Here is a 23,836-nt window from a genome sequence, read left to right as displayed (position 1 = left end):
AGCTATCCATACCTATACCAAAGAGATTGTCAGGAGTCTGGACGCTAAAAAATGTGTAGTGTGAATTAACTTAGATTTATCTAAAGCTTTTGATACAGTAAATCACAAAATTCTGTTAAACAAGATGGAGGCAATAGGTGTAAGGGGAGTTGTGAAGCAGTGGTTTGAATCTTACCTTCAAGATAGAACTCAGGTGGTAGAAATCATAGCAGAACATAAAAATCAGATAATCAAGTGGGTCTCAGATGCAAAGAAATTGGAAATAGGTGTCCCACAGGGCAGTGTTCTTGGTCCCTTATTATTCTTACTTCATATAAATGACATTAAAAATCCTGATATTTCTACCAAAATAATGTTGTCCGCAGATGACACTAGCATAATTATAAGTGATGATAAAAAATCATTAACCACTACAACTGATATAGTCCTGAAATATATTCAACATTGGTTTAATGCTAATGAGTTAACACTTCATCTAAGTAAAACAAATTATATACAGTATGGCAAAGCAACTCAAGATATGGACCTCCAGTTAAAACTAATGGATAAGAAGATAGAGAGTGTACAATCCACAAAGTTTTTGGGCATGCACATTGATCAAAACTTAAGCTGGAAAGACCATCTCAAGCACTTATCCCACAGGCTCAATTCGGCATGTTTTGCATTGAGGATATTATCTAGAGTATGCAGCACAGACTGTACTGGACTAGTGTATTTTGCTTACTTCCAGTCCATCATGTCTTACAGCATAGTGTTGTGGGCTAAAACTAAATCAAGCTTAACAGATATATTCAAATTTCAGAAAAGAACTATATGAATCATAACACATAACTCTCCAAGAACTCATTGTAAGCCCCTTTTCAAAGAACTGCAAATACTCACAATACCATCACTGTATATTTTTAAAAGCATTCTGTGTACAAGAGCACATATGAAAAATCTATGTACAAATGAGGACTGCCATAATTATAATACTAGAACTCGTAATAATTTGTATGTAGAAAGGGTAAGGACAACACAAACCCAAAAGCATGTAAGTTATTTTGGAATAAAACATTACAATGCTCTGCCAGTGTACATGAAGGAAATAATAGATGAAATAAAATTTAAGACTGAGTTTGAAAATTACCTTTTAAGCAAAACTTTCTATGACGTAGAAGAGTACTTTGATTGTGTGTAAATTTATTGCCAAAAATTTTAATTTATATGTCTAAATTTGTACTTTTAAAAAGTGACTTGAAAATGATATTCCATTATTATGTCTGTAGTACTTGTACTAGTATCATAACTTTGTTGTGACAATTCCTACATCATGTAAATGATTTACAGGAAGATAATAAAATGAAATAAAAAAAAATGAAATGAAATGATACTCGTGGGTTGTCAGCACTGGAAGACAAACAAGAAAGCATCTCCCCTGTGACGTCCCCTCCGGCCGCAACGACAAACCTGCTCGTGCCCCCAGCTTCGTCGTTCACGGTCGAATTTAGCAATGTCAGTTAAAATCAAACACATCTTAAAACTCTGCTGTCCCTCTAAGTACTCACGTTTGTTACCGAACAGGAGAACTACTCTCTCAATAACCTCTTAATGTTGGTTGAGGTTTTTGGATTCGGCTGTTGGTTGCTAGATACATGTTGTTATAAAATACGTCAGAGAACCGTGGGCCGCACTAATACGTGGGAGCTGCAGTTTGGCAACAACTGGTGTTTATTAATTTCCGTGCACTTCCCTCTGTTCAGTTTGTTGCATTTGACTGCAAGGTATGTGCTAGAGGAAGTAACATGTTTCTCGACTCTGTTTGCAAAGTGGTCGGAATTTTGAGATGAAGGCTCTTTGCGATAAACAACAAATATTTAAAGTGTTTCTACCAAATGTACCGTAATCAGTCTTTACAGAACAAGCAAAATTGATATAGCTATCACAGTCATCAGCATCCGGAATGCACAGACACGAGAAGAAGCAGACATCTTTCCAGTGCCACCAGTCACAGCTACACCTCTGTTATCTCTGTCATTCTGCAAACCTCTTTTCTAACGAGTTCCTTTGCCGCATCCCATTGCTTTATTCTGAAGATCATATCATTCCAAATTAAAAACTACCTCCCCAACCTAAAAATAACATAAATCATCATCTGGAAACAGTACATGTTGATAAAATCCACAAATCTTGAAGTCCAATCTCCGTGTTGCGCAAATTCCCTTTGGTTCCCACACTTCTTTGCTCCCTCTTACACCTCCATGTTTGAGACAAACCCAACAGATATCTTTAGAATAAAGTCTGTAACTATGTTTTGCGCTTACTTGCTGTTAATTACCGCAACAGTAAAGATACATTTAGTATAAAGCAAAAGTATATTTAAAATCGTATTGCCCACTTTAAAATGATTTGACACTTCATATGTTAATGACAATGGGTGTGGCGGACACTACAAGTCGTGAGTGTGTTGGCGCTTCAAATATAAACGTAAAGAGTGAAAAATATGTGTAATTTACAGATGTCGCGGTTTTCATAGCGTTCCTACGCATACTGCGCCATATTATCACAAAAATAGAGGAAAGGAGGAAGTAGAAACAGTTAAACATAGTGAAACAAACCAAGATAGCAAGTGCTTAGTGAAATAATTGTGCGAACATAGTCAAATTTGCGAAAATAAACGAGAGAAGAATCAAGACTACAGGTGTAATTTTTGCTGTTGCAAGAGAGTCTGTTACGATATCGAGCTAGTCAAATTTGTATAAAGTGTGGATGCAGTGTAAGTGTAAATCAGTGTATGTACTAGTGAAAACCTTTCAAATAAGTGTGTAGTACAATTCTGAACTATATGTTTAATAAGCACAAACGAAATGGAAATGAGACACAAGAGTACCATTATGCTAGGTATGATTACTCTAATAATTTTTGTTTCTGTTAAGAGTCACGCAGAACAGTAAACAACTATCGTCTTCCAGAATGAGATTTTCACTCTGCTGCAGAGTGAAAATCTCATTCTGGAAACATCCCCCAAGCTGTGGCTAAGCCATGTCTCCGCAATATCCTTTCTTTCAGGAGTGCTAGTTCTGCAAGGTGCGCAGGAGAGCTTCTGTAAAGTTTGGAAGGTAGGAGACGAGGTACTGGCAGAAGTAAATCTGTGAGTACCGGGCGTGAGTCGTGCTTCGGTAGCTCAGATGGCAGAGCACTTGCCCGCGAAAGGCAAAGGTCCCGAGTTCGAGTCTCGGTCGGGCACACAGTTTTAATCTGCCAGGAAGTTTCGTATCAGCGCACACTCCGCTGCAGAGTGAAAATCTCATTCTGGAAGCATCCCCCAAGCTGTGGCTAAGCCATGTCTCCGCAATATCCTTTCTTTCAGGAGTGCTAGTTCTGCAAGGTTCGCAGGAGAGCTTCTGTAAAGTTTGGAAGGTAGGAGACGAGGTACTGGCAGAAGTAAAGCTGTGAGTACCGGGCGTGAGTCGTGCTTCGGTTGCTCAGATGGCAGAGCACTTGCCCGCGAAAGGCAAAGGTCCCGAGTTCGAGTCTCGGTCGGGCACACAGTTTTAATCTGCCAGGAAGTTTCAACTATCGTCTTGATGCACGTTACGTAAATTAGTCAGCACAAGGCACAGAGCGAAATCATCTGTTGGGAACTAAACAAATAGACAATAATATGGTACAAGGAAATACTCAGGACGAAATTTCACGACAACGAATAAAAGACGAAATTTTGCGAGTGGATGCTGTAATTGCACATCGTACTGATAGTTTGAGGGCTCTAAAAGAACAATTAAACTGTATGAGTGCGACAAACAATGCGTCGATCTGTTCAGATGTCAGAAAATATAGATTAAATTTGCAAAAAGAAAAACAAAACAGTGACACTGCTGAATGTTCCGATAATTGTGTTACATCACTCGTCGCAGTAAAAGTAAATATTACATAAACAGAAATGGAATTAGCAGCGAAAGGAACCAGTAATCCATGTAATGCAGCTATGTCAGACCAAAACGGCAGAAACTGTGTAAGCCTGTTAAAATCACAAGAAACGCTCTCTGTAACGTCCTTTGTTAAACCAGGCGCGTTATGTAACGAAGTTACTAGAGGCATTCATAACAAAATTAAACACTTCGGAAAAGAGGACACACTAATTGTCTGTGGTGGATCAAATGACAGCAGAAACTGAAAGAAGACCTATAATTTCAGATATGATGTGGAAGAGTTAATCAGGAATACGTTTCAGACAAGGGTGAGATTGTGTGCAATTCCATACAAGCAAGACAGGGTACCGACAAATTATGTCATATATCAGTTGAACAAGTACATTGTAAAAGCAGGTGAACAGTACAGTCATGCCACAGTACTTGATGTAAACAGATTCCTAAAAAGACAAGATTTTACATGTCAAGGATTGCATATAAACAAAAGACGAAGAAAGAAATTATGCAGAGAATAAAAGTATGCAATAACAACCAAAAAGCAGACCACAGTCATGGGAAAAAGCATAGCAGTAACCATCATGCCAGAAGTAGAAAAATCTTCTACAGAACCAAAAAACTAGGACGATGGTAAAACTGGATCATAACATTCCAACAATGAGATAGACCGCACTGAATCAGCAAAAATAGAAGCAGATGCAGCATTAACAGCAGTATTGGAACAAACATACTGAAAAAAAAAACAGGAAGATCACAATGTATGAACAGAACCAACTGATAGTGGATTTAAGTGTAATAAAGAAACCATCATGCACAGCACCACAAAAAGATTCTGAAATACATCAAAGTATACAACAAACAACTACTAAAGATGAACAAATAGAAATGAAACCAACTTGGACTTTGCGGAGAGTATTTAGCAAAAGACTTTTTATTCCAACAGCCAACAAAAGAGAAGAAGGGCAAGATAAATAATAATGAAGTCAGCATAGGCACATTTCAAGTTCCAACCAGAACAGATATTCAGTAACCCAGTAAAAAAAAAAAAAAAAAAAAAAAAAAAAAAAAAAAAAAAAAAAAAAAAAATGTTAAAATCTTGTAGCGAGGTATTCATTACTTAGGCAACAAAAAAACTTCAAGTGGAAGTGGTCCTGAATGAAACACAACTGGATATCAGTGAGCATGGGCTAAATGAAGCAGAACTTTGCAGCCTAATAATAAAGATACTATGATTTGATTCATTATTTCTGTAGCTCAAAACATAAAGATGGAGGTGTTGCCATATACAAGAAGAAAATTGGAAGTCAACAAGATACAGAATACTGTAAATACATAAACATTCCACCTTTCATTGAAAAAGATTTTCAAATTACTGTGTAAAGAGTGAAGAGCTCAGAATTATCTGTGTATACAGGTCCCGAAGTGGTAATATTACGATATTTCTGAAAAAAAAACTAGAAAAATTAATACAAATGAAAGATGATGTAATATGTGGAAACTATAGGCCTAACATAGATATGGGTTAAGAATAAAAACAAAAAAAAAATGAAACAGGCATAGTTACAGTGTAACACGAAAACCATAATAGATTTACCTGCAAGAGTGACTGATCATAGTCAGACCATCATTGACAACATAATCAAAAATATTGAAAACAGTAATCTCTGACCATCATGGGTTAATAATTCAAATCCACGTAAATAGGAGCCCAAAAAACAGAAGAAATGCAAGATAAGAAAGAAGTCATGATTATCAATGTACGAAACACGAACATTTCCAAACAACACTAAGGAGAGAAGAATGGGCCAAAACAATGCAAGCACAAGGTACAAGTGAGAAGTATGATGGACTAATGCATCACTTCCATGTAGTCTTCCCCAAGGTAGCTTACCAGGAAAAGCAGGGTCACAGTCAGAAATGGTTTACAAAAGAAGTAATTGAACTCAGGGCTAGAGTGAAGGGACTCAAACAAGCAGGGAATATGGAGACATATAAACAGTATCAGAAGAAGTACAGGCAATTAATAAGAGAAGCAAAAGCCATTTCAATAAACAGAACCATAGCAAATTCAAATCAAAAAGGTAAAACAACAAGGGATATAATCAACAGTGAAAAATATAGCCAAAAAAGTGTAAAAAGCAACAATTTTATTAAGTCAATGAGAATTGATGGCAACATAGTTACAGATGGAACAAAAATTGTTGATATACTAAAAACAACTTTATAGACGCCATACTAAAGATAAAAGAGGAAACAAATCATCAGCAGGCGAAGCATCCTAAAACATTTGGCCAACCATTGCACTCAGTGTTCCTGGAACCAGTGACAAAAACAGAACTCATAACAATATACCAAAAGTTAAAACCCAAAACATCTGCAGGAGATGATGAAATAAGAAATTATTTAATAAAATGTGAATTAAGAAATAGCCAAACCTCTTTTCGCAATTGCAAACTGCTCATTTAGAGAAGGAGTATTACCAGAAAAATTAAAAGTTAGCAAAGTAGTACCAATATTTAAGAAAGCTGACAAAAATGATCAAATAACTACAGACCAATGTCTTTAATCTCTGGTTTCTCAAAAATACTAGAGGTACTCATGCATAGTAGGTTGACCACATTCCTACATCAGTAGCAGAAAGCAGTATCTGGAAACAGAAACTGGATGCAGATCTGAAATCGGAGTGCCTCAAGAATCTGTACTTGGCCCACTTCTGTTCAGCCTATTTGTAAATAATATTGATCTCCATGAGAAATATCAAAAAATACTAGATACACATGACATGACACTAATGAATGTAGAAAAAAATCTGGAAACACTGGAAAGAAGTGCGTTTATGTCAATAAATAACATAATACAATGGCTTACACAAAATGACTTAATTTTAAATCTAAAAAGGACAATGTACAAGGTGTTCACAAATAGAGAAAAGGAAGAATAGACAGATATATTCATAGATGAAACAAGACTGGAAGAAGTTACCTCTATTAAATTTTTGAGAATTAAAGTTGACAATTAGCTCCATTGGAGTCAACATATAGATAATGTCTGGTGTAATTTAAGCACTGCAATATTTGTTATGATATAGCTTGCACATTATGCCAACATGGAGCTTCTATGTACAGTGTATCATACCCTATTTGAGGCATACCTACAATATGGAACTACTGTTTGGAGAAATTCCAGCATCAAAAATACAGAAAGGATATTGAATTGTTTCCCATAGTCTAAAAATACTGACATTTCCATCTCTATACATTTACAAAACAATAACATTAATAAAAGGAAATGCAGTACTAGAAAGAAATGCAGACGTTCATACATATGAAACAAGAAATAAAGACCATCTGAGAAGTATACAACACTAATGAGAGTTGCTGAAAAAGGTCCTCGATACTCGGATGCCTTCCAAAGAGTTCTTTTTTATTTTTATTTTGAATAACCCATTTGGAGGCTACGATGAATCAACTTTGGCTACTCTTCATTGTATTAGATTTCTTCAGTTTCCAAATTTCTTTCATCCTTTTAGAGTGTTGTTCCCTTTCTTCTTGAGTCCACTTTCGTCTAGTCATTTTCTTTCTCTCCTGAAATTCTGCCTTTTGAACTGCCTTTCTGAAATGTGTTCTGTTTTCTATTGTGTCTATTGTATCTCCAGCATTTTCAATGTCCTTTTCAGTCTCTATGAACCATGCTGGCTTGGATTTGTAGCTATTGAGTAATGTGAATATCCGCTTGGTTAGTCTGTTGTTGTCCATTCTGAATATATGTCCAAAAAACTGTAGTCTCCTCTTCCTCATTACATCAGTTAGTTTCTCCGTTTTCAGATATAGCTCTCTGTTTGGTCTTAACCTGTATTCAGCATTATCGTTTCTTTTAGCTCCCAGTATTTTCCTTAAAATTCTTCTTTTGACCTTCTCTAGTTTCTCAAGATCTCCATTTCTTGTTAGTTTAAGTGTTTCTGCCGCATAGAGAGCTTCAGGTCTGGCCACTGTTTGGTAGTGTCTTAATTTCGTGTTCCAGGACAAGGATTTTTTATTATAAATGTTTTTGGTCATATGAAACACTCTTTCCATTTTGTGCACTCTAGTTCCTATAGCTATCTTTTCTTTGGCATTGTACGTAATCCACTCTCCTAGGTATTTAAAGGAATCTGTTTTGTGTATTGTGTTGTTGTCAACTGCAATATTTTGAGGAGCATCACAGATGTTTGTCATAAACTTTGTTTTTTCATAGGATATTTGTAGTCCTACTTTGGCTGCTTGTTTTTGTAGTTCTCTTATTTGTTCTTGGGCATTGTCTAGTGAATCTGTAATCAATGCCATGTCATCTGCGAAGGCTAAACAGTCGACAGTGATCTTGTTTGGATTTCTCCCTAGTTGAATCCCTTTAGTATTGATGGCCTTCATCCATTCTCGAACTACCTTCTCCAAGACACAATTGAAAAGCAGAGGTGACAGACCATTTCCCTGTCGAATACCTGACTTTATTTCAAACGATTTTGAGAGCCCTCCCCTAAATTTTACTTTTGATTTTGTATTTGTGAAAGTACCTTTAATTATTGCAGTTGTTTTAGCATCGAGTCCCAATTCTTTTAAGATGTCAAGCAGTGTATTTCTGTCAATTGAATCATAGGCTTTTTTAAAATCCACAAAAGTAATTACATATTTTAAGTTCCTGATTTTCCTCATTTCTATTATGTTCTTTAAATTTAGTATTTGTTCTGCACATGACCTTCCCTTCCTAAATCCAGCCTGATACTCTCCTAGCTGTTTGTCAAGTATCTCTTCTGCTCTTTTTAAAAGCGCCTTAGACAAGATCTTATAGGTCACTGGTAAGAGGGAGATTCCCCTATAATTGCTAGGACCTGTTTTCTTCCCTTTTTTATGTAGTGGATGTATTAATGCAGATGTCCAGTCTGGTGGTAGTCTGTGTGTTGTCCAGATTTCTTTTAGTATTTCTGATAGACACTGTATCATGTTGTCACTAGAGTACTTCCATAGTTCAGCAACTATATTATCCTCTCCAGGGGCTTTATTATTTTTAAGCTCTTTTATGATTTCTCTTATTTCTTCTGTGGTTGGCGGCTTGCAGTCTGGTGGTGTTGGGTTTACAATATTGAAATTAAATTTTTCTTTCGGTGGATAACAGTTATGTAGTTCTTCAAAATATTCAGCAAGTATTCTACAGTTCTCTATGTTGTTGTATGCAGTTTCCTGCGTTTTTGGGTCCTTGAAAAATAGACTAGGAGGAGAGTATTTCTTTAAGTTACTTTTGAAGGTTTTGTCAAAGTCCCTAGCATTGTTCTGTTTGAAGGTGGAGTCTATTGATGCTAGTTGGTCTTTTATGCATTGAACTTGGATCTTTTTAAGGCCTTTTGAAGCTTGCTTCCAGGCTTCTTTTAGGGAGTTCCTATTTTTATCATTTTTGTTGGCATTCCATATGTTCCAAGCTCGTTGTCTTGTTAGGATTAGTTTGTCACACTCATCATTCCAACAGGCATGTTTCCATTTTTTGGTAAGGAGAATGGTTTCTTCTGCTGTCTGTACTATATCTTTTTGAAGTTGTTCCCATGTTTTAGGTGTTTTCTTTTCCAAAAGTGTCCTGAAATTGTGTTCCTTGGTTAATTTCTGAGTGTCAAACTTTTTAGGTTGATATTCGCTCTTTCTTTTATATATTGGTCAAATTTTGAATTTAATGACAGATAGATAGTGATACGAATCTAAACTTGCACTCTTAGCAACTTCTACATTGAGTATCTCTGATGCAGACAGTCTGCTTATAGCAACATGGTCAAGTTGTTTCTCCCCACAGACTGGATTCGGGGATACCCATGTAGTTTGTTTTCTAGGGAGTTTTTTGAAATATGTAGACTTTAGAACTATGTCATGTTCTCTGCATAAACTAATAAGTCTTTCTCCATTTGCATTGGTTCTTTTATGTGCAGGGAATTTGCCTACTATGGATTGGTGATGATGTTCTTTGCCGATTTGAGCGTTAAAGTCTCCCAACAATATTATTGTGTTTTTGGATGAAATCTGGTCTAAGGTGTTTGACAGTTCGTGCCAAAAAATTTCTGTTTGTTCTTTTTGTGTTCTGTTTTTCTCATTTGTTGGTGCATGTGAGTTTACAATGGTATACAGTTTGTTTACTGATTTGAAGGTTAATGTTGAAAGCCTTTCATTGACAGATTTAAATTCTACTATTGAGTTTAATATATTTTGGTTTACAATGAATCCTGTTCCAAATTGCGGTACATTCTTCATAACTCTTTTTCCTGGCTTCCCTTTGAAGATTCTGAATCCCTCTGAATCAAATGAATGTTCATCAGTATACCTTGTTTCTTGGAGTCAGTTATCATTATATTTTTCTGTTTTATAAAATTTATTAACGTTTTAAGTTTTCCTGTTTTTAGAAGTGAATTTACATTGAACGTTGCCAAGTAGTTTATATTTTTGTGTTTAATTTTATTTGTTGCTTGCTTAAGGCAGGTTTGAGGATGCTCCGACTCATCCTTCGCACATTGCTGTAGGCCCCCAGAATCTGAATGCCTACTTTTAATTTCCTTAGAAATTGGAGATTGGTTACTCCCTGGGGTAAAATCTCTTATAAGGTGCGTATCCATTGTTGATTGTTTGTTGGGTTAGGGGAACAAGTCCCCTAAGGATTCTACTCGAGGTTATTAGCTCCGAGGAATGGTTTTCAGCCGCACCACTGGTGGACAGACACTGACCACTCAGCCGCTTGTTTCAAGACAGACGCCAAGTGGATTTTTTTTCTTTGCTTGCCTCTTCCGCTAGTTCCGCCCATACCAAGAACTATTCCATCCGCCTTCACTACCGTTGAGGTCTTCACTTTAGTCCTAGCAACGGGCCCTTACAAGGTGCTATCACCCGGGCCAGGTGAACCTTGGTTTTTTAACGAGGTTGTTACTCCTCCCCCTCCTCCTTCCTCACCTCTTGTATGGAGAGGCCCCGGGCTTGGGACCGGCGTAGCGGAGTTCAAAGAGTTCTTTATTACCTTTATTTACCTTTATTACCAGTTCTAAGTCATTCACCAGCCACAGCTGGACAGACAGCGTCAAGATATAACATTATCAAAATACATGAATACAACTCTACTATGATAGTAATTTAATACCGCAAGACATATTTAAGTTATAAATTGGATTACAATAATATCACAGTTTTAAAATAGATACAAGTATATGATGAAATTAAATATAATGGTTGCTGTTGGAGTCATGGAACTGAGGTGCAGCTCAAGTAAACACTACGCTATTACTAGAGAAGAATTCTTCAATATTGTAGATGGGTCGCTCTTTTAGTTTACACAAAATGGTAGTTTTAAACTGCTCCCATGGTAAAGACTGAATGTGATCAGGTAGAGCATTAAACAATTTTAGGGCCACCATTGGGAAGCTGTTTTGTGTCTTTGCTAATCGACACCTCGGCATGTCGATACTGTTTTTGTTGCGAGTGCTGCATTTGTGACCTTCCTTTCTCTTTCTGTAGATATCATGGTTTCTCTTTATGTGGAAGAGTCAGTTCAGTACATACTAGCTGTAAACAGTCAGAACTCCTAACCTGGTGAAAATTGGTTTACAGTGGTCTGTTTCTTTGGTCGAAGTAATGATCCTCATTGCTTTCTTTTGCAGTAAAAGCGCATGGCCCCAAAACAACAGCCCATAACTGATGTGGCTGTGAAACATTGCATAGTACGCAGTTAGAAGGTACTGTTCTGGTACTATACTTTTCAGTTTCCTCAAGAGGTACAGGCCCAGTGAAAGTTTGGAACATACATGTTTGGTGTGCTGTTGCCAGGTTAATTTGTTCTCAATGAGAAAGCCCAGAAGTTTAACATCTGCTGCGTTACCCAGTGCTCTGGTATTGCTGAGGCTGCATACCATCCTCTGAGTTTTTTCTTCATTAATTTTCATTTTGTTCATGATAAACCAGGCCTTAGCTTCATTCAACAAGACTTCTGCTTGTTGGATTGCCTGTTCAACATTCTCTCCTTTTGAGAACAAGGTTGTATCATCCGCAAATTGCAAGATGTGCCCATTGGAGCCTACGTCATTTACAAAGATAAGGAACAGCAGGGGCCCTATTACCGACCCCTGTGGCACACCGTGCTGTAGCTTCTTCTCACCTGAATCAGCTCCTTGCACAGAGACAATCTGTCATCTGTTTCTCAGGTAGGATTCAAGAGTTTGCAGGACAGATCCCCTTATACCATATGTTTTTAGCTTTCTGAGCAGGGCCTTATGTGGGATGCAGTCAGATGCCTTACTAAGGTCACAGAGTACTAGTGCTATAGACTCTTTGTCTTCAAAACCCTGATTTATGTTTGTAAGTAACTCAAGTACAGCTGTTCTTGTTGACCTGCCCTTCCGAAAGCCATCATAAAAGAGACTAGTTCCTTCAAAGTAACTTAATAGTTGTTCTTTGATTATTGATTCCATCACCTTCACTAGTGATAGTATTGTAGATATGGGCGTGTAGCTTGACACTTTGTAACCTCCCCCTCACTTATCGACCTTAACGACAGTGAAAAATTAAACCGCGTGTACCTAATGGAAATTTGGGAAAAGCAATCACCACCGAAGTTAATCTGTCGGTAAAGAGGGAGGAAAGGGTTACATCTAAATGAAAGGAAAAATGCAAATGGAACTGGTGGAAATTAATTTTGAAGAGGGGTATGGTTAATAAAGAAAGTAAATGTGCGGCAGTTATATTAACAATTAACTAGCGGTAATTAGATATTTGAGATTTGGGGGAAATTACGGTCGCCAGTCCTATGGACAATTACTATAGTAACTGAAAAAGAAAGGTTATTGCACATATAATTAGCACTAGAAGCGTGGCAACTGAAGGTTCAAATGGTTCAAATGGCTCTGAGCACTATGGGACTTAACTACTGTGGTCATCAGTCCCCTAGAACTTAGAACTACTTAAACCTAACTAACCTAAGGACATCACACACATCCATGCCCGAGGCAGGATTCGAACCTGCTACCGTAGCAGTCGTGCGGTTCCGGACTGCGCGCCTAGAACCGCTAGACCACCGCGGCCGGCGCAACTGAAGGTTGACACGTGTAGTGTGTAAACTGAAAGTTTGTCAGAAGTAATAAATTTCGCTACACTCTGACTTAATTTAGCAAAAGAATTAATAAAACCGGAAAATCGAAAGTTAATTTAGTGACTGAAGTTAATAGTGAGCTTTCTTTCTGAAGCACATCGAAATTCAGTAAAATACGGTTAGTCTTGGACTACCTCAACAATCATTTCAAAAGCTACTTGAATCTACGCAATTTAGAAATAAGAGACTTAACTTTGAACTTGAATTAAATGATTCTGAACAATTAACAATAGTAAAATTTAGTACGTACCAAGCTGAGCTGCAGTCACAGGTAAGCTAAAATACGGTAACAAAACTCGCACTCTTAATTTGTGCTTGTGTAATCTAAATATTGTAGCAAGCTATGAATACCTTAATTGAACTTTGAAATTAAAGCAGTGAAATCGAATGATGCTGGCGTTTGAATTTCAACGACGCTTGGATTCATTCCGGAAAGGAAGGGACCCTGCTTGGTAATGCAATTGGTACAAATGAGCAACAAAGGTTCATGCTACGTTGCTGTAATTTTGTGATTTGAACAGTTTGAAAAGCTGAGGTCTGCCATACAGTTCTAAAACTTTACGTGCTTCCAGTCTTCCTTGTTGGTTGATTGAAGGTTTGAAGTCGTCGATCGAGGAGGTGGTGACAGTCACTCATTGTCCGCCGTCACTGTAGCAGAAGCTGGATGTTGGTGCGCCTTCTTCTCAACACGGTCACCAGGCGAAACGGGCTCTTGATGTGTGCCAGCTAATGCTTCCCATCCGCGACACCATGTCAGAAACTATCATAGCAAGTCGAGCGCAATTACATGCTGCCCAACCCCGAAAGCACGGCAACCCGCGGGAGCGTCACACAACACATCTGCTGCACTGAACCACCCCAGCCAGACTCCCCTCTGTCCGTGCTCCACGCTCCGCGCTCCACACTACCAAAGATCCTATTCACTTTGGTTCTCTACACGACCTATTGATGTATTCGTTCGATAGCATAGTTTTCCCTAGGCCAGACCCAGCGTATAAATACAAATAATATTCACAAAACAAACCAATTATACATCGACATAAATGCATATATATACAAATAGTAAAACAATTACAATATACAAAGACACAGAAATGTTATATCTTCAGGTAACAAAATATGGAAAAAAATTTATAGTACAATAGATGGAAATAAGAGGATATTCATTTCCGGCGTTAGAACTTCATGTGGACTGCCTTTTTTGTAAAGAGGCACTGTGAGTGCTACTTTCAGGAAGTCTGGAAATTCCCCTGCACGGAGGCTTTTATTTATTACTACTGCTAATGGCTGTGCAATTTCACTGATTATAGTTTTTAACATAGTGCAGGACATGCCATAAATATCAGGGCTCCCTGAAGATTTGTAGCTTTTTACAATTTTTATTATTTCTTTTGGATATACTCTCTTCCACATTACCATACTGCATTTATTCTCAGATTTCACAGCAGATGCAGGATCTGTTTCAATATGGCTCTGGGCACTATGCGACTTAACTACTGAGGTCATCAATCACCTAGAACTTAGAACTAAGTAAACCTAACTAACCTAAGGACATCACACACATCCATGCCCGAGGCAGGATTTCGAACCTGCTACCGTAGCAGTCACGTGGTTCCAGACTGAAGCGCCTAGAACCACACAGCCACACTGGCTGGCAGGATCTGTTCCAAAGTCAGGAATTTCATCTACTGTGTTTTCCACGATTTTTATAAAATAGTCGTTAAACTCATCTGGACTGGAAGAATTAGAGCAAGAGATGGGCTCTTTCCTGAGCTCATTAACCATGCTGCTTTACAAGGTTAGATTAGATTAGATTTACTTTCGTTCCAATTGATCCGTAGTGAGGAGGTCCTCCTGGATGTGGAACATGTCAGAAAAACAACAATACATGACAAATATTTACAACTAAAACAAATAAAGTAATGTACCATTCCACAGGTCCCAAGTGGAATGATCGTCATTTTTAATGAACACTAAGAGTCATTTTACAAATACTAATGCACTGAATTTAAAATAAAAAACGTTTTTTTATTTATTTATAAGGTAATAAACATGTAATACAACTACTGTAATACTTATTTACAATGAACACATTACTGCACTGAAATGGTGCAGAAGTTATGTTGTACTTATATACAAATCAGTTGGTTTTACTAAGAAATTCATCAATGGAGTAGAAGGAGTTGGCCACCAATAAATCCTTTAGGCTTCTCTTAAACTGAATTTCATTGGTTGTTAAGCTTTTTATGGCTGCTGGCAAGTTATTGAAAATGTGTGTTCCTGAATAATGCACACCTTTTTGTACAAGACTAAGTGACTTTAAATTCTTGTGAAGATTATTCTTATTTCTAGTATTGATTCCATGAATTGAGCTGTTGGTTTGAAAAAGTGATATATTTTTAATGACAAATTTCATTAAGGAATAAATATACTGGGAAGCTGTAGTTAGTATCCCTAGTTCCCTAAACAGGCTTCTGCAGGATGTTCTTGAGTTCACACCACATATAATTCTTACTGCACGTTTTTGTGCCCGGAAAACTTTAGCTTGGCTTGATGAATTACCCCAAAAAATAATCCCATATGACATTATGGAATGAAAGTAAGCATAGTATGCCAGCTTTTTCATTTTTATATCCCCTACGTCTGACAAAATTCGCATTGCAAACAGAGATTTGTTAAGACGCTTCAGCAGTTCTGTGGTGTGCTCCTCCCAATTGAATTTATTATCAAGCTGTAATCCCAAGAATTTAACACTGTCCACTTCTTCTATCTTCTTGTCATCATATGTTAGACATATACTCTTGGGACACCCCTTACAAGTTCTGAACTGCATGTAGTGTGTTTTTTCAAAGTTTAGTGACAAAGAATTGGCTAGGAACCAGTGATTAATGTCCACAAATATTTTATTGGCTGATCTTTCTAAGACTACACTTGATTTGCTATTTATTGCAATGTTTGTATCATCGGCAAACAAAACAAACTTGGCATCTGGTAATGTTACTGATGAAAGGTCATTGATATACACAAGAAAAAGTAAGGGCCCCAAAATGGAACCTTGTGGGACCCCACATGTAATTAGTTCCCAGTTGGATGATGCCTGATAGACATGTATCAAGCTCTTTCCTAATAACACCCTTTGTTTCCTGCCAGAGATATAAGATTTGAACCATTTTGCAGCATTTCCTGTTACACTATAATATTCTAGTTTACTTAAAAGGATATTGTGATTTACACAGTCAAATGCCTTTGATAGATCACAAAATATACCAGTTGCCTGCAATTTTTTGTCTAATGAATTAAGCACATTTTCACTGTAAGTGAAGATAGCCTTCTCAATATCAGAACCTTTTAGAAATCCAAACTGTGACTTTGACAGTATGTTATTTGAGATAAGATGGTTATAAAGACGACAGTACATTACTTTTTCGAAAATTTTTTAGAATGCTGGTAACAGTGAAATTGGACGGAAATTTGATGCTATTTCTTTATCTCCCTTCTTAAACAGTGGCTTAACTTCAGCATATTTCAGCCATTCAGGAAATATTCCACTGATAAACGACTGGTTACACAGATAGCTTAATATGTTACTTAGCTCAGAATCACATTCTTTAATTAACTTTGTTGATATTTCATCATACCCACTAGATGTTTTTGATTTTAAAGATTTTATGATGGACATTATTTCTGTTGGGGTAGTGAGGGTCAAATTCATATTATGGAAATTACTTGAAATGTCTGGTCTAAGGTAATCCATAGCAGCATCTACCGAACCTGACAACCCCATCTTTTCAGTAACAGTTATAAAATGTTTGTTAAAAAGTTCTGCAACACTATACACATCTGTCACCAATGTATCATTTACTCTTAATGCTATTTGTTCCTCTTCATGTCTGGTCCTACCAGTCTCCTCCTTCACTATATCCCATATTGTCTTTATTTTGTTATCTGATATGACTATCTTTTCCTTGTAATATATTTGCTTTGACATCCATATTACAGTCTTTAATATTTTGCAGTATTTCTTATAATGTGCTATAGCATCAACATTGGAAATGTTTCGGATTGACAGATACAGTTTTCTTTTTGTTTTACAAGATACCCTTATTCCTCGAGTAATCCATGGCTTCTTTGTAGATTTTCCTCTAACCTTGGTAAGTTTTGGGGGAAAGCAGTGTTCAAATAAGGTAAGCACTTTATTAGCAAAAATGTTATATTTTTCATTCATGCCATGAGCACTGTAAACATCAGTCCAGTGAATGTCTCTGAGGAGTGTCCTAAAATAATCAATTTTTGGCTTACTGATTACCCTCTTGAGCTCAGATTTAACAGATTTTATATCCTGTTCAGTATTAACATTTAACAGAAGGAACTGCATGTCATGGTCTGAGAGGCCATTGGCTATTGGTTTTGTAATATAATTTTGTTCATTGGACTTTTCTATAAAGATATTATCAATGGCTGTTTGTGAGCAAGTGGCTATCCTAGTGGGGAACTTTACTGTGGGAATTAAGTTGAATGATAGTGTTACTAACTCAAATAAGTTCTTATTCGGAGAGTCTTTAAGGAAATCTACATTGAAATCACCAGCAACCACTATTTCTTTGTTTTTGGTTATTAAATGGGCCAGTACAGCTTCAAGGTGGTTTACAAACAGATTAAAGTTACCTGCAGGTGCTCGATATACACTTAATATTATGAAAGATTTTTTGTGAAAATCTAATTCTGTTGCACATGCTTCCATATGCTGTTCTAGGCAAAATTTATGAATGTCTATGTTCTTAAATTTATGACAGTTCCTGATGAATGTGGCAACTCCTCCTTTCTCCATTTCTGATCTACAAAAGTGAGATGCTAACCTAAACCCTGTAACACTTAAAAGTTCTATACCAGTGGTCACATGATGTTCAGAGAGGCAGATTATGTCAGCTGGGTTTGAAGACTCTAATTCATCTATGCATATAGTTAATTCATTAATTTTATTTCTCAGTCCTCGAATATTTTGATGCAGTAAAGATAGCTGACATTTCACGTTGTCTGAGTTAAAATTGGGTGGAGTTAAAATATCTGCTGACAGTTGAAAATTCTTAACCAATGGCTGTTTATGCTGATGTAATAAGCTGGAATTATGTTTTTTGATTTCTTTTTCAAACTGAAGGTTTGTCTCAGTTCTAACCTCTCTTAAAATTTGCTTTCTTTCTGTCCTCCCTACCCTAAAAAAGGGTCTTTTCTGAATCCTATAACCACTGGTATTTTACCACTCATGACAGTGCCTCCCCCCTTTAACTTTCCTGCTATTTCCCCAGCCAATTTACCCTTCCCCTTCCTGTTGAGGTGAAGGCCATGCCTAGTATAATCCCACCTACTGAGAGAATCAACACGAACCACACCAATGTGTGACCCCGCACCCGACATGAGCAGCCGTTCCAGCTCCAAATTAACTCTCTTGACAGAAGAGTTCAAATGAGGTCGGTCATGGCGCCCAAGAACAGATACAAACTCAACACTAGTATGCTTCGATGCTGATGCAATCTTCGCCAGGTCACACTCTATACTGTACCCAGGATTTCTGTCAATACTGTTACCTGCCCCACCCACTATAACCACGGTGTCTTCCTTAGTGAAATCTTTGCAAAGTGATCCTAAATCCTCTGTCACCTGCTCCAGACCAGCACTAGGTTTAAAAAAATTGGTGACCTGGTATTCTGATCCTAGTTCATCCTGCAAGAGTTGGCCAACACCTCTTCCATGGGAACTACCTAACAACAACACTTTCTTTCTCTTTTCTGATTTCCCTACATTCTTACTTTTCAATCTGCTGCTGAAAGTTTGTTGTGCCCTGTCTACACCTGCAACTGCTTGAGGCTCACCAGCTTCTAACTGAAGCAACAGGTCAAATCTATTTTCCACATTCACCATAAAGCTGTCAGACAAAGTTCTAGGCCTGTTCCTCCTGTTGCCTGTTGCCACTTCCCACCTCTCTTTACCCTTCTCCCTCCTTAACCTGTCAAGATCTCCCCTGGCCTTGTCTAATTCAGCCTGAAGGGCAGCAATTTTCCCCTCCTGTTCCAGTATCTTCCTATCTCTACTACAAATCCTACAAAACCACTGATGAGTCTCATTTACTTCCCCTATTCCCACGCCACTACAGTCACCCACATGGAAAAAACTACAGCACCCATCACACCAAAGCCCCGACCTAACAATTCTACGGCAAGTCAAGCACTTTTCACTCATGATAAACGTAATAGTTGATTAAGAATAAGTCAGTTAAATTACAGATAAACACGAAAATATGGTTACACAAATTTGGCCTATACGCAACTGTGTGTAAACAAAAACAAAAGTGCAAAGTTTCTGAAACAACAAGTTAAACTTTACGCTACTTTCCGGAAATGCTAGTTAAATAATGAAGAGGTAAGCTAAGTTAAATTGCTGGAGAGAGCAAGGAACAACTAAGCGAAATTCTATAGATTTGCTGCAGCAGAACGTAAACAAAAAATACGACTGTACGGTCTTTTCGCGTTTTCTGCTATATTACGTAAAGGATTGTGAGCTTCTTCAATAAATCTGGCACTGCTTTCCTTCTTTGCTTTCTCTACTTCCTTTCTGTAGATCCTTTTTGTCTGTAAATAACTAGAGTACAGTCTATCCTTAACGTCTATATCTTTAGCAGCTTTGACCTTGTCACTTAGTATTTGGACAATACATTTTATTTTGGCTAGTCTAGGAGTTACCACCTCTTTACTTTGTTAGTTTTTTGTCTACATTTTGATTTAGCATTTGAATATCTCTTGGGTTTTAATGTGGGCAAAAAGATATTCCAAAAACTTTTAAAGGATTATTTAATGGAAAAAGAATTTTGTAGTGTAGAAGAGTAAATGTATCAATGAATGAAAAATGCTACTATAACTTTTATGGAGGTACTGTAGCTAATTGAACATATTATGTTATGTAAATAACTTGAGAACATGAATACTGAGAGAAAAATGTAAATATGAGTGTGATGTAGTATGTAAATAATTTTCAGGACCTAAAAAATGGGTGTAATATGTATGCAACATTATTATAAGTATTGCCACTTTGACGTATTAAATTGTAATAAATAGGTTAAATATTGCAAGAAAATAGGTTTAAGTTGAGTTGTCCTGTATTAGAAGATAAATAAAATAAATAAATACACACATTGTACAAAATGTAATCAAATGGAACCAAATAAAAATCAACCAATCAATCAATCCTATTTTACTCCCTGAATTACAACTTTGGTGTTTCGTTTAGTTTGCCTATCCTTAACTTTTACTGACTTTTTCAACATGGACTATGAATTATTTGAACAGTCACACAATCAAATGGTGTTTGATAACCTGTTAGTAAGATGAACATTGAGAAATTGTATTCTCTCCTGTTTTGATTCTACTAGTTAAGATAACATCTACGATCTAAGCAGGGACGACTTACTCTGAAACCCTTTCTTCTTGCCTCGGAAGGGCAGCACTTAAATTATATACAATTTTCTCATCACTATCTTTGCCTGTATTTTCTATAGTGAGCTCAGTACACTTATCCTGAGGTGGTTTTGCTGTTTGTGTGTATTTCCCTTTATAATTATTGGTATATTACGCCACCTAGCAATTCTTAGTGGTGCCCACTCACCCCAAGTTCTCCAGGAGACTATATTCTAAATTGATATGAGTGTGACAGTATATAAATAATTTTCAAATGCTATGGTGTGCATACACTTTTCTGTTACAAACATATAGGCAGTGTGAACACGTAATTGCTGTGAGTAGGCTATCAGTCTCAGCTGTTATGCAGATAATTTTATCACATCCAGTGTCAGATCACACATCCTGTGTCAGATTACCCATTCCCCCACCCCCCAAGATCCACTGGGAACTGACCAAGTTCACCCAGGTGAATCCCCCACAATACTTAGGTAACTGTGAATTAGTGGTCACGCTATGTTAATGCTACAAGTTGGAGCCTTTTAGTGGCAGAGGGCTACAAAGACAAAGGCATGAAGAACAAAGACGTAGAATGTTAACAATGTTTGTTTTATTTAATGGGTTTTAAAAGTTTTCACATGAAAAATTTGGAGACATTCCTTTCCAACATGCCTCGTAGAATCTATGTGGAACATCTCAACATTAGCAAATTTTGTTGTTGTTTATTTTTAACTGATAATTACCCTTTATGAATATTGCTAGCATATCCCGACCAATAATTTTTAAGTTCAATGTTAAAAAGAAAACTATAGTTGTTTGTTGTGTATCGTTTAAAAAAAATGAATGTTATATAGTGTGTAGCTAAATCCCCTTTACAGACTTTGATACACTCCTTATACCATAACAAGAAAAAACAAACAACAACAAAATCTTCCAGTATGCTGAGCATTTTAGAGCACATATTTAGTAGACACTTTTTCATGTTTTGGTGGGAAGAACCTGCCCTCAAAGTCTGAAATCAGAGTTTAATTACTTACTGTATATTACTGGACAGACCATAATTAGAAAAATTTAAAAATTCACCTAGATTCATTATAGAACTCTGAGCTGGGGTATTCTAAAGGCAAAACTCTATTCACTGCATGAACTGGAGAGCACAATTAATGAACATTGAATCAAGATACTAGTCATGCATATGACTGCATGGTTGCTTCCAATGTCCTTTTTCCACTGGAAATACGCATAGAACAAAATATTATCAGAGATATTTTTGTTCCATTGGTATGTAAAAAATTGAATTGAATTGAATTTTATTGTCATTTAGCGATTACAGCAATTGACAAAGTCAAGTTACATATATACAAGTTATACAGCACATGTACATGAAGATCAATATGTCACTATTGGTTTTCCATGAGATAAAATATTTAAAATCAAATAATGTGAAAACATTGCATCATAAATTACTCAGTTAAAGAAATTATGCTGTACTCTCCAAACTGGTACCACTATCATATTTTACAGTCATAAAATTCCTGAAGTGAGTAGCAAGGATTTGCAGCTAAACAACTGAATAATCTATTTTTAAATAAATCAAACGGAGCTTCTACCCATTCTAGTAGCAGTTTGTTATACATCTTCATTCCCACCACTTCGTAGCTGTTCAGTGACTTGGATAATCTGTAGTAAGGTATGTCAAGATGGCTACTATTTCTGGTTCCATGAGAGTGTACATCTCTTCTATGCCGGTATTCCGATAAGTTGCTCTTTATATGCAGTAGGGAAGTGTAAATATACAAGTTTATAACAGTTAATATTTTTAAGTTGATAAACAATGGTTTGCAGTGGGCCAGTTTATTGCTGTTTGTGATAATTCGAATTACTTTCTTCTGAAGTACCAAAATGTCCTGAAGGTGTGAGCTATTGGCCCATATTAAAAGTCCGTAAGATGTAATGCTTTGAAAAAAAGCAAAGTAGAACAATCTTACATAGGCCGCAGGTACATGGTTGTTTAAATTCCTTAACAAATACACCACTCTAGACAGCCTTGCACTAATGTATTTAATATGTGGCTCCCAGGTCAATTTACTATCTATAACAATACCTAAGAACTTAACACTATCCATGAAGTCTGCTACTGGCAGATCTCTTAAACTAAATACAATATTTTGAGTTTTATTCTCATTAAGCAGGAACCCATTAGCTCTAAACCAGACTGATGCTTGTGATATTGTGTCATTTGCCACAGTTTGGAGCGTATCCATGTCTGAGCTGATATTGTAAAAAGTGGTATCATCTGCATAGAGAATGGAGTGAGTATTTATGTAAGATGGTGGATCGTTTGTCATTAGGATAAATAGCAGAGGTCCTAATACTGAGCCTTGTGGCACACCTCACTTAACTTCAGCTAGCTGTGATCTCTGTTTACCAATACAAACAATTTGTTTACGGTTGCTGAGGAAAGATTTTGAAGATGTTGTCAACTTCACTGTTTATGATTCCATAATCAACTAGTTTGTTGAGGAGTGAAATATGCTCCACACAATCGAAGGCTTTGCTAAGATCACAAAAGGTACCCTGAGAAAAATGTTTTCCGTCATAAGCATTAAGCACTTTTTTAATCAGGGAGTCAGTGGCATGGACTGTGGATTTGTCCTTCCTAAACCCAAATTGTACCACAGTAATAATGTTATTACATGTCAGATAGTCACATAACTGGACGTTGATGATGGATTCCAAAACTTTAGATAAAATAGGTGTCATAGATGTTGGGCGAAAGCTAGAGGGACAATTTTTGTCTCCTTTCTTGTAAATGGGCACTACCCTGGATAATTTTAATACATCTGGGAATACTCCTTCAATTAGACATCTGTTTATACATTTAGTAAGAGGATATACTGTGTGCCCAATTATCTTTTTTAACATATTACAAGAAATACCACATATATCTTCACTATCAGAGGGCCTAAAATTATTTACAATAGTTGAAACAACATCTGGTGTGACCTCTGTTAAAAGGAATCTATCTTTCAGGGTGCAGTCTACATTATGATATTTAATGAGATGAGCTACAGTTTCTTGTGGTGTCCCAATGCTGTCCTTAATTTGGTTAACAGATTTTATACAGTAGTTATCAAATTCATCTGCTGAAATTTCTACCTCAGCTTTCTGCTTGCTTTTGGCCTCTGAATTTATTATAGTCCATGCTTTTTTGCATTTATTTTTTGATGACTCAATGCTGACTAGGTTATGTTGTTTTTTGGCCTCATTTAAAGCATACTTATATTCCTTTTGTGCTCTTGAGTGCCTTTTTTTTAGCCATATCAGTTTTCTGAAGTCAGTAAG

The sequence above is a fragment of the Schistocerca piceifrons genome, chromosome 2 (assembly GCF_021461385.2).
Source record: "Schistocerca piceifrons isolate TAMUIC-IGC-003096 chromosome 2, iqSchPice1.1, whole genome shotgun sequence".
In the NCBI taxonomy this organism is placed as follows: domain Eukaryota; kingdom Metazoa; phylum Arthropoda; class Insecta; order Orthoptera; family Acrididae; genus Schistocerca; species Schistocerca piceifrons.
The sequence above is the reverse complement of the archived record's forward strand: the minus strand, read 5'-3'. Positions refer to the sequence as shown.